Genomic DNA, 18,032 nt, shown 5'->3' on the forward strand with positions numbered 1-18,032 from the left:
AAAGATCTATTCTAAATGCCCCTCGGTCCCTGAAAGAGGGTCTTTTTCCTAGTTTTTGTAGACTTAAACTTGTCTGCTTAACTTACAGCCGTGGGATGAATATGGATTCTTCTAGCCACCAAGAGAGATTTCTGAATACTTTCTAAGTACACTTGACAATGCCTGATGTTTTCCCTTCCCATGCTTACTACCAGGCAGGAAAAGCAAGAATCAGTCAAAGAGCAAGCTGTGCAAGTGTCGAGTATCTGTGAGAGGAGGGGTGGGCCGGGTGCTTGTTCGACCTCGGCACTGGTGGTGGAGGCTGGAAGGTAAGAACCAGAAGACATCTGAGAGGCAGAAACAGCAGCAATGCAGAGCTCAACAGTTACACTGCATGGGTGATGGGGGTGGCAGTGCAGGATGAGCCCCGGGTGATGCGGAACTTGCTGGGGGAGCACAGATTGTGTTGTGGTGCACAGTGAGGGACCTTGGTTGTTGTTGAGTTTTGAACATTTTATTTCTCCGAAAGCAAATGCGATGTTGTCTTAGGAAGGTTAAGTTAACAGGACGACATCTTGTAAGGGGCACTGGAGGGGGAGAAGGAGTCAGATAGGGAATTAGAATGCATCTTTTAGAGGTGCAGGCATGACTGTAAGTCCAGAGGTTTTACATCAGGGTGGTAAGAGGCTCCAGCAGATGTGGAAAGACCTGGCACGGCAGTGTCTCTAACAGAGAACAGAAGTAGAAGGAAACTGACATTAGCTGATGTTGAGTATATGAGAGACTGCAGTTGGAGTTGAGTGTCTTTAGCTTGGGACCCGAGTTCCAGATGACAGTGTGTGTGGCCATCTCACGCTTAGCTGCTGGCAGGGCACATGGCTGTGGAACAGATGACGACTATTGTTTCTCTTCCTTTGTGTCTCTGGCTTCCCTACTAGATCCCCACCAAGAAGACCACTCCATGGGAATGTTTTGCTTGGGATGTAAAAAGGAATTCTTATGAATGAGACTTAGATTGTGTTTTCCAAAGCATCACCTTTGGGAGCTTGAGACATGTTAGTCAAAAATGAAGCAGTGGGGTAAAGATAGAGTCCTGTGGTCAAGTGAATTTGGAAACTACCAGAGGATTAGATAGGTTTCTTTCTTTATATATGGTAACAAAAGTGTTACCACGGGCCTGGGGAGATGGCTTAGCTGGTAAAGTACTGATGTGCAAGCATGAAGACCTGAGTTTGGAGCCCTAACTGTAAAAATACAGTCATGGTGACAGATACCTATAATCTCAGCACTGGGGAGGCAGAGACAGATGCCTTGGAGCTTGCTGGTCAGCTAGTCTAGCCAAATCAGTGAGTTCCAGAGTCAATGACTCTTATCTCAGAAAATAGGGTGGGGAATGATTAAGTAAGACAACTGATTCTGACCTCTGACCTCTCCAGGCACCTATACACACGTGAACATGCACACAAGAAGAAACCATTACAGTGTACCTGAACCCCTCCACAACAGAGTGTTACTCATCATCGAGAGGGTAGATTGTAGCACTTCACAAGATTAATGAACTTCGAGCTCTTTTGGGAAGGAACACCTCAAGAGAAAAGGAATGCACATTGCATGTGTGGAAAATTAGGCACTGGAGAGTACATCTAAGATATAAGGCTCTGTGGTAGTTTGAAAGAAAATGGTCCCCAAATGTAGTGGCACTATTAGGAGGTGTGGCTTTGTTGGAGTAGGTGTGACTTTGTATTGTAGGAAGACATGTGTCACTGTGGGGACAGGCTTTGAGGTCTCCTTTGGTCAAGCTACACCCAGTGAGGCAGACTACTTCCTGTTGCCTGCAAGTCAAGATGTAGGACTCATTTTCAGCTCTGTCTCCGGCACCATGTCTGCTGGCATACCACCATGCCTCACCATGATGATAATGGACTAAACCTCTAAAACTGCAAGCCACCCAAATTAAATGTTTTCCTTTATAAAAGTTGCTGTGGTCATGGTGCCTCTTCAGAGCAATAGAAACCCCAAGACAACTTCTTACATTAGTAGTTTGTAGTGTAAAGGAAAGAAACAACAGAATGGGTTTGGCTCTGGAATCTACTAACTGACCATCTGGGGCGAGTCACTGGGCTCCTCTCAACCTCCCACTCCCAGTTTCTGTAGGTCTTTTCTTTAATATTAGATGAATTATTAAAGTCCTCTCAAGTCCAGATGTCTGAGATCATGTGTATGTGCAGAAGAAGGAAGTAATCTGCGATTTTCTGCTCTTTAATAACTGGTAGTGGGAACAGAAAGGGGAGGTAGTGGGACAGTGACGTGGTGATGAACAAGATGAGGTTTGAGTCCCAGAGCTGATGATATGATTGGGCTCCACACTGCTGACTGTTACAGCAGAGACAAAGTGAGTCTGAGACTCTTCTCAGGCTTCTCTCAGAGTATTGTAGATGCTAAGACAATTCTGTTTCCAGTTGCTCACTCTCTGAAATGTTCTGAGATGCTGGATGAATTAGCCTTCTGGGTTTGGGATTCATCTGCAAAAATAAGGAAACTAGGTTGTGTCAGAGAACACATGAGTATTCTCCCCCCTGCTTACCCAGGGCAAATGGACCCCAAGAATGTCTTCAGTTTCTTTCCTCCTTAGTCTTCTCATCCACATCAGTGTGTGTTCCTGTCCTAGGGGGTTGATTAATCCATGTATGGACAGCACCACACTCACCTGAATGACAGGCTCACTTTTCTGCCTCTCTACAGGCAATATGTATCTCTTTCTCTCCATAGGAAGCCAAAGTCTTTACGTTCAGCCATTCTTTATGAACAAAGCCTTCCTTTGGTTTTCCCAGTTAAAAAAAATGTGTTCCTGATCTCAGGCAGGCAAGGAGCTCAGGATTCTCAGACTTCTTCCCTCCCCTCTCCTGTTGCTAGTTTTGTAGTGGTTTTTCAATTATTTGTCATTATTATTATTGTGTGAGTGTGTGAGTGTGTGAGTGAGTGTGTGTGTGTGTGTGTGTGTGTGTGTGTGTGTGTGGTGTTTACATGCCATGCCTTTTTGGCACACTACATATGTAGAGGTCACAGGACTACTTTGTGGAGTCTGTACTGTCTGGTTTGTGTGTCGACTTGACACAAGCTAGAGTCATCAGAGAGGAAGGAGTCTCAGCTGAGGAAATGCCTCCTTGAGATCCAGCTGTAAGGCATTTTCTCAGTGATCAATGGAGAGGACCCAGCTGTTGTTGAGTGGTACCATCCCTGGGATGGTGGTCCTGGGTTCTATAAGAACGCAGGCTGAGTAAGTCATGGGAAGCAAGCCAGTAAGCAGCTCCCTCCATGGTGTTTAAGTCAGCTCCTGCCTCCAGGATCCAGGCCTGCTTGAGTTCCTGTTATGACTTCCTCCAGTGATGATCTGGAAGTGTAAGCCAATAAATCCTTTCCTCCACAACTTGCTTTGTGTTAGGGTGTTTCATTGCAGCAATAGAACTAAGACAGAATGGTACTGTATATCTCCATCTCTGCCACTGCTGATGTGGGCAGAGTTTTACATCTAAGGGATTCAATGTATACCCAGTTCACTGTAGGAGTTGGGTTCTTTCTTAGTTTCTGTATCAGGAAAGTTGTAAGCCAAGAGGATACTCATTTGCCATGTCAGTATTGCAGAGGAAGAGCTTTCAGATGTAGGACCCTGCTTTCTCCTCATGTCAACATGATGCTGATGGGAAAGGATGTCTCAAGAGAGGCTGCTGTTAGTAAATAGCCCTGTTCACTTGGCCTCTGATCCTGAGACATGCTTCCCTAGTAATAAGCCCTGCTGTGGAATGACAGGGATCTAAGGCAAAGTTAAGCTGTTTCTCAGAGTTGGAAGATTTCAGCTGTGTGCTTTGTTAGGAAACCAGAAGATGAGGAGAACTGTTTTCAGCTACATGACACTTTTTCTTACTTGGTATATCTACTCTGTGCCTATCAGGAAACATGCTTACGTAGTCATTTTGTAACTCACCCAAACCAGAGACACCACATAGGATTCATATATGTGTGTATCTATTTGCACACAGACATGTGCGTGTGTATGTGTGTGTGTGTGTGTGTGTGTGTGTGTGTGTGTGTGTGGTCATATTCATTTAGTGGGACAACTGCAAATGAGACTGATTTAGAATTTGCCCCAACTTGCAAACAGAGGAACCAAGTGAAATGCAGTTTGCTGTCACTTGAACTTATAAACTTAAATCTAAACATTCATAGCAAGCATACATATATATGTATATATATGAAATCTACTTGTATGTGGAGTATCCCTAGACAACTATTTCAAACAGATAAACAGTTGCATCTAAGGCAGGGGATGATAATCTGAGGTACATGTGGGGTTTTTTGTTTTTATCACATGGGCTGCCGTATGGGATTCCTTCCAGTCCTCGGGGCTCATTGGCTGATTCACGTGACAGTTATTTTTACAATGGTGCCAAGAGTCTTTTGCTTTCTTCCTCTCATTCTCCTGTGAGTACATGGAGGAGCTTTCCAGAGGCCTACTGACATGTGACACTGCAACAGATTGAATCCAGAAGCAGATATGATAATCCAGCTGTTTTTGGTGAAGCCAGATGTTTGGGATCTCAAAACATGTAAAATGATGTTGTTCCTCTCACAAAATTTTCTGAGAAAATTTATTTTTCACAGCAATTAATATTTATGTGAGTAGGATTGTCATCAAGGAATACATAGTAAATTTAAAATGTTCTGTTTTAATTTATCAATTAATCAGTATCAGGAGATAGAAATGAAACTCCTTTGAGGTTCTCTGGAAGTGTCTGGTCCCATCAGGGAGCCTTGAATGCTTGAAAGCTTTGGTGTGTACTGTGGATGGGGATACTAAGAAGGGACAAAATCTGAATGAAATAAAACTTTGTAACAAAACATTGCTTTTCTTTCCTCCCTTTTCATCAAGAGACATCTATAAGTGGCCTGACATTCGATGTTCCAGAAAGTTCTGAGGCTTGTTGCTTGAGTTCTTTTAAAGAAGCTGGAGTAATTGAAGAGGAGCAGGAGCCTTCTGTTTTGGAGGGTTCTGTCCCACAGAGAATGTTCTGCACCCATTGACGTAAGTAGTCAGTCACTGTAGCTCTGTTGCCACATGATATTGGAAGTAGTGGCCGTCCGGGTGTGACTCACATCGAAACACATGTATCTTGGCTAATGCTGGACTTGCCCATCCCAGTACTCATGGGAATGTTAGATTCCTGGGTATGTTTTCTAATATTACAATCTCATCATCTTTTAGAGTTTGCTTTCTTTCAATGGTAATTTGAAATGATTTATAGGAAAACAATACTTAGATCTGCCAAAACTGGGATCTAGAGCAGAAATGTGTAATACAGTTTTAGAGGAATAGATAGCTGTAATGCCTACCCCAGAGACAGGAAAGATCTTCACACTGAATCAGGACTCGAGACAAAAAGAGAAGCATGCTACAGTGTAGAGTTTCCCCACAGGTCAAGGAGGTCCACCGGAGGTAACATCTGGTCTCTATGAGTCTTCTCACCTCACCCTTTGGGCAGGTCAGATCTCACCAGTGAACCTAGCACTATGGCAGCTTCATGGCTCTGAGACCATTCTAGCATAGAGCTCAGTGGTACCAAATCATGTCTGTTTCATGCCTGTATCTTTAGGTCTTTGCACAAGGGCTGGCCCACAGAGGCCGTGCAGTGAAGACTCACTGTGTGACAGTCCTGATTCTGAGACCTTCGTGTCTTGGAGCTCCCTGAGCTAAGAAGTACCGTCTCCTTCGTGCCTGTCTCTTCACATGTCACATGGAGGCTGTTCAGTGGGAATCCCTGACTTGCCTTAAACTTACCCATATACCGTAGGGTTTCTAGAATATTGTTGAGTATGTGACTGAGCACATCATGTAGGACTGTGGAGGAGGATGATTCTTGGGTACAGGGAAATTCCAGTGTTTTTTTCTTCTAGGGAGATTTCTTCTGTTGCAGGGATTCTTGACTGTGTACAATTTTCTGTTTCTGATCAAGGGAACACCTCACTATTCCTTACCCTCCTTGTGGTGATGTCATAGTTTAATGAATTCTTTCCCCGGATTGCCTTATCAGTCTCCATCCTGTTCTCCTTTCTTTTCTTCCTTCCTTTGACAAACTCTCAGCCAGAGCCTTCACGGTGAATGTCTCAGAATGAATAATTCATAGCTATGCTAAGCCACTGTTCAGAAGTTATTGCAGGTTTTCCCCGACCCATTAGATTTCAAGCATTATTTATCTATGAATCATTCCCTACCTTTCAGAAGCTATCATTGTGGTCTCGCTTCCTCCACCACCCATCTGAAATAACTATTTCCAGAAGCCATTCTTTCGATATGGAGATCATATGCTAAATACAGCCCTGTGACACCAGGCTTGGTTTGTCCTTGTCGCCCCCTCCCCATCACTTTCACAGTGCTGCACCTGGGAGTTATCTGAAGAACGTTGCTTCCTTCAGATTCAAGCCCTTTTTGTTATCAGTGCAAATTCTTTTGAGCTTCCAGAGACAACAGGAGAGCTATTGAGTGGGGGAAGATAGTGCAGAGAGACCGTGGGAAAATCAGAATGGAAGAAAGGGCAGAGTAGAAGATGGGAACATGGGGAGAAAGTGAGCAGACAGAGGTAGGGAGAGGAAGACAAGTTGGCCAGTTATAGCTACATTATACAAGCATCTCAAACACTCATGTTCTGTAGCAATTGGCAGTGTCTCCCTGGGAGCTCTAATGTCCACTAGGGACCAGGCTCTGTGCTGTGAAACCCATGCTTTAACCACAGAAGGCAGCAGAACTCAGGGAATTTAACTGCCCAAGGCAAAAGTTAACTTCCTGTGTCAGAACTCACTATGCGGGACTGTCAAAAAGCCTTGAGCTCTGGATGACCCACTGACAACTCTTTTTCCTGCATGTTTCAGTATGGATGCTGACCTTTTGGTCATCAAACAGGAAACAGGAAACTAACTGATCCCTGTTAAGCTCTAAACAGACTAAAACAGTTGCATCATCTCTTGTTGAGAGCTCTGCCAACAGTAATTTCTCCTTGAATTCTCAACTCCATGACTTAGAAGCTTTTTCCCATTACAGAGACCTAGGTATGGTCTGTTTCCGATTCATTCATCTGTGATGGGAGACAGTGGGCCCCCGTATCCAGGAGGACATATGTTCTAGGGCATGAAGACAGCACTGCTTAGGGTGTTGGGGGTGGCAGTTGTTGAAGGTTGAACAGAAACAAACATGGGAGCCATCTGCTGGCTACTGAGTAAGTTGTGACTGAAATAAATGAAATGCTGTGATTATGGGGACGAAGATCTGTCAGGGTTATTTTAGAAAAGGTGGGATTGGGAGAAGTAACTAATTAGAGGGTCCACAGCTATCATAAGTGTGCCCCCAGAGTGAGGGGAGTCACCGGGAGTGGAAGAGGGAACTCCCAGATTGACTTAGGCATTTCTGGCTACACAGAGCTCTAGCCATGCTCGGAAAGCATCAGCTCAGGATGGGTGTCAGCAGCACAGGCAAAGAACTGGGGGCTGGAGGTCAGCGAGCTCCGTTGTTGCTGAGAGTCAAGAACTTTGGATGACATTTTTACTTAGCAAAATGGGAACAAACGTTTATTGAGGGTCTGTGATGTTTGAGGAATTGTGAAAGTGGTTGGAAGTGAAAGTCATTGAGCTATGTAAATAAGAGACAATGCCAGATACGCTATTCATTGGCAAAAAGGAAATAGAGAGAGAGAGACAGAGACAGAGACAGAGACAGAGAGAGACAGAGAGAGAGAGAGACAGACAGAGAGAGACAGAGAGCGACAGAGAGACAGAGACAGAGGCACCATACACTTAAGAGAGCAGTGGAGACGGGAAGGTGACAATGGCACTTCTTTCTGCAGTATTATAGGAGAAATGCCCTGCACTTGAAAGGCATGGAGTTTGAGCCAAACCTTGGAGCTAGGAAGGAATTTAACATGTAGAAGGGGGAGTATGGTCAGTTGTTATTGTTGGAGCTGACTTCGGCCACAAGGACCCAGAGAGACCTGGCTGGGCACGTGAGGTGGAGAAGAGAGAGGAAATAGCAGTCTACTTGGAGCAGAGGGTGGGTGGAGGAGTGATGGGTAAGGTTGCAGAGGAGAACAGCTGCCAAAGGGAACAGAGCCCTGACTGCTGGCTGGGATAGGACATCTGGATACCATCTTGGGGACTCAGCATTTGTACTGTCCTTGCTCTGGATATGTGTGTGGGGGGGGGTGGCTTTACTTCTGGAGATGTTTATTCCTGATGTTCGTCTTGTTGAGTGCAGGTAGTTCTGGATGAGGTTTGAGATGTCATATAAACAAACTTTAAGGGGAAATACTAGACTTGGGGCCAAACACTATGCATGCATAGCATACTAAGATTTCAATCTGTTAGCCTTGATTTGATCTTTATTTAAGGATCAGCCATAAACTCTGTTGCTCTCTGAGCAGAAAGTGAACTGCCAGTAAGACATCTTGCTTTCATAGCTTCGGCTCTCAATGTCTTACACTTTTTTATATCATCTTGAGTATTTTAGCCTCAATCGTGGGCTGTGGGGAATAATGTTAAGAGTCCCATGCTGGCAATGTTCACTGAATTTCTCCCAAAGCCTAAAGCTAGTCTAGTGCCCACTTCCTGGGGCACAGGGTTCCTGGCTCCTTCTTTTGGACAGATGATAGAATGAGCCAAGAAGAAACCCTGAGAAGTGTGCTTGGGCTTATGGATAAAAACATTTGCCACACACGCTTGATGGCCTCAGTGTGATCCTCAGAACTCCCAGTGGAAGGAGAGAACTGACTACTGACTCCCAAAAGTTGCCCGTTGATTTCCACACACACACACACACACACACACACACACACACACACAGACACACACACACCACACACACACACACACACACACACACACACACTAATAAAAAGAAAAAAGAATCCTGTATGGATTGGTTGTCACTTGTGCTTTCCATTGGAAAGGCAGTGTTAGTTCTAGCCCAGTTCTGGTCTGGCCTCTGGGCAACCAGATTCAGGCGTTTCCTTCTTTCAGTTTCCCAGGAAAATCCCACCACCCATGTCTTCTTTGGGATTTTTGAATTGTGAGATGATGTCGCCCCACAGTTCTTAGAATAGCTGCTTGTACACGCCGCTTGTTGGAGGCTGTACGCAATGACAGAAGACAGGGTTTAGGTCGAGCTGTAGCAGAGTGGCTTGAACCTGGCATCTGCTCCACAAACACGGCAGAGGCTGTGGGAGGAGGAGGAAGGGCTGCTCAGGAATATTATTTTAAGGTGTGTTACTTTAGTTTATGTTGCGTTTGTTTAACTCTGTGAAGCTGTTTTACTATGTCTGTCTAAAACACTTGATGATCTAATGAAGCCCTGAATGGCCAACAGTGAGGCAGGAGAGAGGAATAGGAGGGGCTGGCAGGCTGAGAGGAGACATATGGGGAGAAATCTGGGAGGAGAGCTCTGGGACTGAGAGAAAAGGAGGAGGATTCAGGGGCCAGCTACCCAGTCTCCTAGCTACACATGCAGTCATGGAGTAAGAAGGAAAGGAAAAGTATACAGGTCCCAAGGCCAAAGCTAGACGGGATAATTTAAGTTAAGAAAAGCTGACAAGAGACAAGCCAAACTAATGCGGGGCATTCATAAATAATAATAGGATTTCATGTGTGGTTTATCTGGGAGGTGGGTGGCGGGCCCCTCAAAAAGCACACACCTATATACCCAGCACTTGGGAGGCAGAGGCAGGCAGATCTCTGTGAGTTTGTGGCCAGCCTGGTTTACAGAGTGGGTTCCAAGACAGCTAAGGCTACACAGAGAAACTCTGTCTAGAAACCCATCCCACCAAAAAAAAAAAAAAAAAAAAAAAAAGAAAAAAAGAAAAAAAAAGAAAAAAAAAGAACCAAAAGAGTAAATCATCATATAACAGATGACTCCACAGAGTCACTTGAGGATGTGGGCACTGTGCTCTGATCTGCAAGTCTTGAGTGTCCTAGCCTGACTTTTCTTGTAGAACAAAATTTCAAAGGAGGTAGGCAGAGGAGGAGGCAGATTTACCTGGAGCCCAAGAGGTTCAGTGTGGGAGTCTGTGGCAATCTGCTGTCGCCCTGGGACTTTAAATTCCTTTTTCTTCTGTCTGCACAGCTCACCACATAAACAAGGTTTCGAGAGAATCGATTAGGTGTTAGCTGAGAGCCCTCTTTTTCTCTCAGATCCAGAATCTGACTCATGTCTTGATAATTCAGAAAGACTATAGGGATGAATTAAGACTCTTTGCATAGAAAATTACCTGACCTCTTCCAGGGAGCCCTCAGGGAATTCCTTAAGGAATTTAACATTCCTTATATCTAGAAGACCTTATCCTACAGATCCCAGAGCGTTTCATGTTGTGGCTTACTCATTTAAAAGCACATGAGGCTTTTTTTAATTAAACCACTGCAAAATCTTTGTTTCCATGTAGATGACAAAGAATTGGTGTAGTTGTTTGAGTGACATTTGTGAGTTGTTACAAATTTTGCTGCAGGAAGATTGCATTTCACGGCAATGTGTGAGAAAGACAAGAAGGGACAGCAGCTAGGATGGTGCCCAGTGAGAGAACAAGGGGGCTTGCAGACAAACAGTGCCAAGCGGAAGAGACAGGAAGGGGCTCTGGCTACGCTGGAGGGTGGTGACTGCAGATGTATTAGCTCTGGGATGGACAAAGGCCAGTCTCCTGTTGCTACAGATCAAGAGACAGTGATTGCACCCAAGGGAAGATAATGTGGAAATGCATAGGCCATGAGGGCCAGGAAAAAAAAACATTAATCTTTTTTTGGTTGCAAAATTGCACTTTTCAAAGCCCCAGGCAAGGATGCAGAAGCCTGAGGATGAACATTTGGGCCCTGTGCTAGGAAGTTCATAGTGGAATTCCCCTTCATAAATCCTAGAGGTGGGATGGCCTCTGAGAACAGAAAGGGGGGGAATGCTGATGGGAAGGCAGAAGAACATGGGGATGCAAAGAACAGCCAAGGAATGAGAGACAAAGCGGGTTCAGCCACTCCTCCCCCACTAGGAACTAATTTTATGGAGATTTTTCTTTTCTTTAATAGGGATATTTATTAATTAAATAAAAAACTATTAAAACAGGAGAAGCATTCAATAAAATCTCTAATTCTTTCCAATCCTAGAATTTGTGTATTTTTTTAATGTATTAAACCACATAAAGGAATTAACTAGACAAGATGTATGAACGACCTTACGAAGTGCCCATACTGTTTAATTCAAGAATTTTAGTTTTATGAATGCACTAAGGAAACACTCTAAAAGGAGCAAGTTCTATACAGAGACATTTATTACAACATTTTGTGTGTATAAAAAAGGATAAAATTGTGTGTATAAAAATAATGTAAATTGTCAATTTTGAGGTCACAGTTTTGTGTATATGTGTGTGGAGAGAGAGAGAGAGACAGAGACAGAGACAGAGACACACAGAGAGAAACAAACCTTTCAGCGATAGTCTCTTGGAGTGTGAGATAATACAAGAAGACTTTTGCAGTTTTATATGACACAAAATAGAAACCACAAAGTTACATAAAAATACAAAATCAATGCATAGATGTCTCCAAACGTTCTACTTTGTTTTCATATTATTATAACAATACAGCAAGACCACAGGCAACTTGCGGAGGAAAGGATGTGTTAAGCCTGCAGGTTAGAGTCCATCACGGAGGAAGAAGCCATGGCAGGAGCTCAAGGCAGGAACCTGGAGGCAGGCACTAAAGCAGAAGCCAGGGACAAACACTGCGTATTGTTTTGTTCCCAGGCTCAGTTCAGCTACTGTTTTTAGACCTCATAGGACTGCCTGCTTTGGAGGCGCACTGCGACATGCTGGAATCTCCAGCACCAATTAGCAATCAAGAAAATGCCCCCCAGACATGCCTATAGGTCAATGTGATGGAGGCAATTTCTCAACTGAGGTTCTTTCTTCCCAGGCGTGCCATGTTGATAATCAAGATTAGCCATCACAGTTAGAGATGAAGATGAGGGATGCATCCTTGGTTCTTTATATAATTAAACTGCCATAAATATGCATAAATTAATTACCTCTATATGAGAAAAGGAAGTAGAAGGAATATGTAACCTTATATACCTCTTGAAGACAGGAGGATGTGATGAAAGTGTCCTTTTTCTCTCTAGAGAGAATACACAAAATCTAGAGAATTTTTTCCTTCTTTGTATTCTGAGATCTTTTTCTTTTTTAAAGCTTCTGAAAGATCTTCCTTGCTCAAAGTTGAATTCTTTCCAAAAATCAATCCAATCCTAGCTAAACAACAGCAACAACAACATCAACAGCAGCAACAACAAAACACAGGGTTTCTAGTTGGGCTCGGCTCAAACCTATGGAGTGCTCTGTGACTTCCATGGAAAACAGGGGTCCGCATTCCTCAGATTGATGTCCACAGTCTTTCATAATGAATCCCAGCTGATCTTGCCAAGGTCAACCCCCTCAGCTCCCTCTATGCATTTTCTCCAAAGCTCTTTCAGATTCGCTCTTTCGACTGTGCTCAGCTTCCCACATTGGAACTTGCATTTGTTCTTGGGGACAGCACATGCCGAGGGCATGTGCTTAGCACTGCAAAGTGGTCCAGTTCTATTTTCAGCATGACCAGGTTGGCTCAGCTGTGTGGTCTTGGCAAGTCTGTCTTTTCTCAGATGGAACAACACATTGTACCTGTGAAACAGGGAGTCTGAGGATACGCACCAAGATTCCCAACAGCTCTAGAACTTTGTGAGCCTTGCTTCTACCTCTGCATCTTCCCCATCCACGCCTCCTCACAGGCTATGACTGTGCCTGAAGTGGCTTTCCCCTTCCACCTTTCAGATGCCACACTTCCTGAGTCCTTTCCATTTCCTTTTTGATCTGTTCCCAGTGGTTTCAATTAACAGTGATCATGTATGAAATTTTGGTCACTCACATACGCTTTTTTTTTAATTAAGACCATAACATATGGCAAGAATATAATAGACAACATAATTTGAATAAGCATTCAACACCATGGGGTGGGAAGACCTAATTAAATGGTCTTTAGGACAGAGAGGCAAACATTTCCAAGTCTTCCGTTTTATTAGCGGCTCAGAAGACTTCGAATTGCCTAAGTATAGAAATCTCTTCTTGTTCGTCTTTCGGGAACCAAGTACGATGCAAAGCATATGGTGGGCATTCCTTAAGTATTTGTAAGCTGGGTGAATGAGCAGCAGACAAATAGTGAACGTATTTGATGGCAACAGGGATAGTGTGGACTACGGAAAGTGTTCAGCACCATAATGGAGTGGGTGATGGGTCATTGCTCTGAGTTGCTAGTATAAATCCTTAACCACGGCGAGGCTAGTTCTTTCAGCCGTTTAAAAGTGTGTGCATGTGTGAGTGTGGAGGAGACTTAGGGCATAAGGATGCTTCCCAGTGGTGCTACAGACCTGGAAACCCAGACACGCCTACTATAGAGGCCAAGGAGGCTTCACGGTGAGTTCAAGACCAGCCTGGACAGACTAGTGTTAGTATTCAGGTATCTGTATTGGCCTGCCTTCATCTGACAGGATACAGCCTCAGCTACAGCCACTAAGAGCACTTCCTGTGCACATTCACTATGTTCCCTTTTAAAAGGGCCCTGCCCACCTCCCGTCTCTCTCTCTTTCTCGCTCTATCTACTTTGCTGCCTCTCTCTCTCTGTCTCCCTTCCCCACACCCCTGATTCTTTTCTCTTCTGCTGCTCCTGTCCCCAGAGGCCAGTCTCCTCCCTCTCCTCCCCATTTTTCCCATCCCCTTTCCCCTAATTAAAACAAGCAAGCAAGCAAACAAACCCTTACATGTGAGCTCTGTCACATGGTATCTCTCCCACCACTTTTTAAATTACAGCAGCTAGAAATCCTTTCTCATAATAAGAAGTAAAAGGAAGACCACGGATATAGCTGGATGATAGAGTGTGTAGCTTGCATGGCACCCTGGGTTAATCTTCAATGCTGTTAAAAACATTCTTGTCTTAGGATGGACGTATCATCTGACACTTGATTATAGCTGGACAGCTGGTACATCAGGAGCATTTTACTTACTCTAGGTTTTTTGGGGGGGGATATTTAAAAATACCCCAAATCACTGTTACACTAACCTTAGCCCACCAGTTAAAAATGATATAATGTGAAGTAACATTCCTCTTCCTGGCTGTCTCTTCTAATGCTGCAGAGGTGGCTACTTGCCTTAACCTTAGAGCTCCTAGTATATCCCTGAAGTTGCATAGATTATAGCTTTGGATACATACGCTATTTTAAAAATAGAAATATCTCTTCCTCTGTTTCCTCTCCAAATCAACTATCGTTTGAATGCAAACAAAATAATTTATTGTTTGAATGTGCCATGATCTACCACCTTGGTTACAAACACTGTTCTGTGATCCTCCTTACACAAAAGCATTTGTTAGCTTTGAGGTAGAACTCACTTTGTTAATCAGGCATTCAAGCACTAAATATTCTCTTGACTCATAAACAGTGTGAGAAAGAAGGGCAGAGATTGTTACTCCATTTACAGATGAGGAAAATAGACTAAAAACAGCGGGGTGCAGGGTGGAGGGTGGAGGGTGGAGGGTGGAGGGTGCAGGGTGGAGGGTGGAGGGTGGAGGGTGGAGGGTGCAGGGTGCAGGGTAGAGGGTGGAGGGTGCAGGGTGGAGGGTGGAGGGTGCAGGGTGCAGGGTAGAGGGTGGAGGGTGCAGGGTGGAGGGTGGAGGGTGCAGGGTGCAGGGTAGAGGGTGGAGGGTGCAGGGTGCAGGGTGGAGGGCCCAGGGTGCAGAGTGCAGGGTGGAGGGCCCAGGGTGCAGAGTGCAGGGTGGAGGGCCCAGGGTGCAGGGTGGAGGGTGGAGGGTGCAGGGTGCAGGGTAGAGGGTGGAGGGTGCAGGGTGGAGGGTGGAGGGTGCAGGGTGCAGGGTAGAGGGTGGAGGGTGCAGGGTGGAGGGTGGAGGGTGGAGGGTGCAGGGTGCAGGGTAGAGGGTGGAGGGTGCAGGGTGCAGGGTGGAGGGCCCAGGGTGCAGAGTGCAGGGTGGAGGGCCCAGGGTGCAGAGTGCAGGGTGGAGGGCCCAGGGTGCAGGGTGGAGGGTGGAGGGTGGAGGGTGGAGGGTGGAGGGTGGAGGGTGGAGTGGCCTGCTTGAGATACACGCAGGCACATAGCTAGACTGTGCCAGAGCCCAGATCTCCTGAAGATTTGAACTGTGGCTCAGAGCTTCTTTGATCTCACTTTAATGAAACCAAGAGGGATTTTACTGAATAAATCCAAAACAGCAAAGAGAGGGGTGGGCCAATGAGTAGAGGCTTGCATTAAGTTATGTTTAAAAAAATAAATAAAATGTCAAGGCTAAATACTTTTGAAAGATACAGTTTGGAGCAGTGTTGAGAAAGTGGCCAGTGTGGGATGACTTGTCCTTTAACTAGTGACCACCTCTTTTGCAATTCTCCAATATGGTAGCCAGAGGGTGAGCATGCCTTAGGTTGCATAGGTGCAGCAGGAGACTGTCAAAGGATAACCACACCAACAATGGCACTTCTCCCATGCTCAAGGGAAGTGTCTAAGGAGGGCCCATAAGCATCTGGTTAGGGTCAGCTTTAATTGACACTTTCCTCAATTCTCTACCAGAAACATCAGCTTTGTTATTAAAATTCACAGGTACAGTCAGTTGTCACTTGCAGGAGACAAAGAGATGGGAGGGAAGTTGGACAAAGGGAGAAGAATTCAGTGTGGACAAAATGAGGACGAATAGGTACAGCAGGAAAATCTTAGGGAGACAGGGATGGGGCTAGAGACCAGAAGTGGGTGAGTCATGTGCCTTGGTACAGACTTAAGGATGCCAAAAGTAAAATTAGGAAGTCAAGATAAATACTGTCTTAATTGATTAGTAACTGATAGTAAATTGATTAGTAACTAACAATCTGTGGCCAAAAGCATGTCTACATGTAAAATTTTATGGACAAGCCACCAGAAATGAAGGTCCAGTAGTGGGGAGATCCAAACTTAGTCTTGGATGTTTAAAATGCTGGGTTAAGCTCATGAATGTCAGACTATGAAACCTTAGCTTGTGACCTATGAGAGAAGATATTTCTGAAGGAAAAAAAAACCAGTGGATTAGATTGTTCCTACTAGCTGTCTAGTGATTCTATAACAAGTTACCAGCGGCTGAATGTTTAAGAAAACAGAAACTTACAGCCTCATAGTTCTGAAGAAAATGCAAAGTCAAGAGCCAAGGTTGCTTTGGAGAGTCCAGGGAGATAGCCCGCCCTCACCGTCGGGCTTCTCAGGGTTCCTGCGCCCATCCAGTCTTGCCTGTGTGGTTACCTTGCCTCCTCCCTGTGTTTGCCTGGTTTCTTTCATAAAGATCCATTGGATGGTACCTACTTCAGAAAGTGAATCTTCAGAACACCTATGAAGACCCCATTTCCAAATAAGGTCCTGTTTGCTGGCAGAGTCAGGATTTGACTTCAACCATCTCACTACTAGATAAGAGGCTTTCCCTTCATGTAGAAACATATGCTTTCAGGAGTGCAATAGGTCTTGAGAACAGACCTTTCATAGTTTAAATCCCTAAGGAAATGTAGGATAGGAACCAGTGGGCGCCTACATTATACTCTCAATAATGGACACCAACAGGCACAGAATTTTACATGAAGTGCTGATTTCAAGTACTCAGCTGACAAAGATCAGGTATTGTTTGTACTAAGTTGCTATTTGTTTTGTTAAAAGTTTGTTCTTCTCATACCAAGCAAATGACTAAATTATTCCTATTATTACCAAGTGTAATAAGTTTCAATTTTTTATGAGAATCCACCAATTGCAGGGTGGGGGATAGATGCCCTTTGGCAAATCTGGGACCCTGTCTTTCTGTTCACTACACGTGGCCATTGCACCTGGGAAGCTGGTTGAATCTTCTAGAAACAGTTTGCTTTCTTAAAATGGTTCAAGCTCTTCATGTAGCTTCATTTACATAAATGATTTGTCAAAATTTTTATTGTGGAAAGGTAAAATTGAATTCATTCTAATTTAATTGAGCTTTTCTTACTATAAATTCTAAATAAACAGAATCTAAATAATATATAATTTAGAATAATGTTTAGGGAACTAAAATGTTCTAGGATTTGGATTAAGTGGCTACAGGATATTTTGGGTTTTCCAGTTTTCAGATTTCAATTGGTATCCTCTTAGTTTATTTTCTTATTGCTGTAACTAAATGCCTCACAAGAAACCACTTAAGGGAGGGTTCATTTCGGCTTACAGTCTGAGGGAATAGAGTCTGTCATGTCAGTAGGTAGCCTTGTGGTGTCTGGTCACATTGCTTTCATACTCTAGAAGCAGGGAGTGGACACGGAATGGAGCCCGGTTCTCAAAGTCCCGGAAGTGACGCACTCACTCCAGCAAGACTCCACCTCATAAAAGTTCTGTCACTTTCCACCACAGCTGGGGAGCAAGTGCTCAAACACGTGCACCTGTAGGGGACTTTCACATCCAAGCCATAGCCGCTCAAGTGTGTAACCTCTAGAACAGATTCTCTCTGTGAACTTGAAGTATCCTCTTTGATGTATATATATTCCCTCCCCTCCGCCTGTGCAGACCAATGGAAAGAACTTATGTATTTGTGCATGGCTGGATTCAGAGTTTGAGCTAGACTTAGTGGCATGCTAGGAGAGAAGAAAGTGTCCTTCTGTATGCAGCCTACTTCCCTGGAAGTCTTCCTGCTCAAGGACCACTCTCTGTCAACCTCTCTTCATTTCCTTGCTTAGAAGGTTGCTGTTCTCAAATTGTACAATCTCTCTTTCTGGCCCTCCATCCTTTTCCTCCCCTCCCTCCTCCCTTTCTCTCCCATCTTGCAAAAAAAAAAACTGGACAAATTTTGCTTGTGTTAAATATCTTATTTCCTTATCACCATTTTCACTAAGATAACAGGGAAAGGGTGGTTTAGGTATTACATATGCATCTAAGAAACTTGTAGTAAGCACTGCTCCTAATGACAGCCTGTGTTCCTTTTGATGGGTT

General features: G+C 44.4%; 1 protein-coding gene across 7 annotated transcripts in view; it reads left to right on the forward strand.

The window, feature by feature from the left end:
- The window catches only part of Ddr2 (discoidin domain receptor tyrosine kinase 2), a 122,931-nt gene that overhangs the window by 14,440 nt on the left and 90,459 nt on the right, over positions 1-18,032 (forward strand). For all 7 annotated transcript variants that reach the window (XM_040738796.1, XM_040738800.1, XM_040738795.1 and 4 more), the window contains exon 2: positions 4,907-5,059. The gene's annotated coding sequence lies outside the window, so the exon portion shown is untranslated. The remainder of the gene's footprint in view (positions 1-4,906; positions 5,060-18,032) is intronic.

Source organism: Mesocricetus auratus, unplaced genomic scaffold, assembly GCF_017639785.1.
Source record: "Mesocricetus auratus isolate SY011 unplaced genomic scaffold, BCM_Maur_2.0 Super-Scaffold_100676, whole genome shotgun sequence".
In the NCBI taxonomy this organism is placed as follows: domain Eukaryota; kingdom Metazoa; phylum Chordata; class Mammalia; order Rodentia; family Cricetidae; genus Mesocricetus; species Mesocricetus auratus.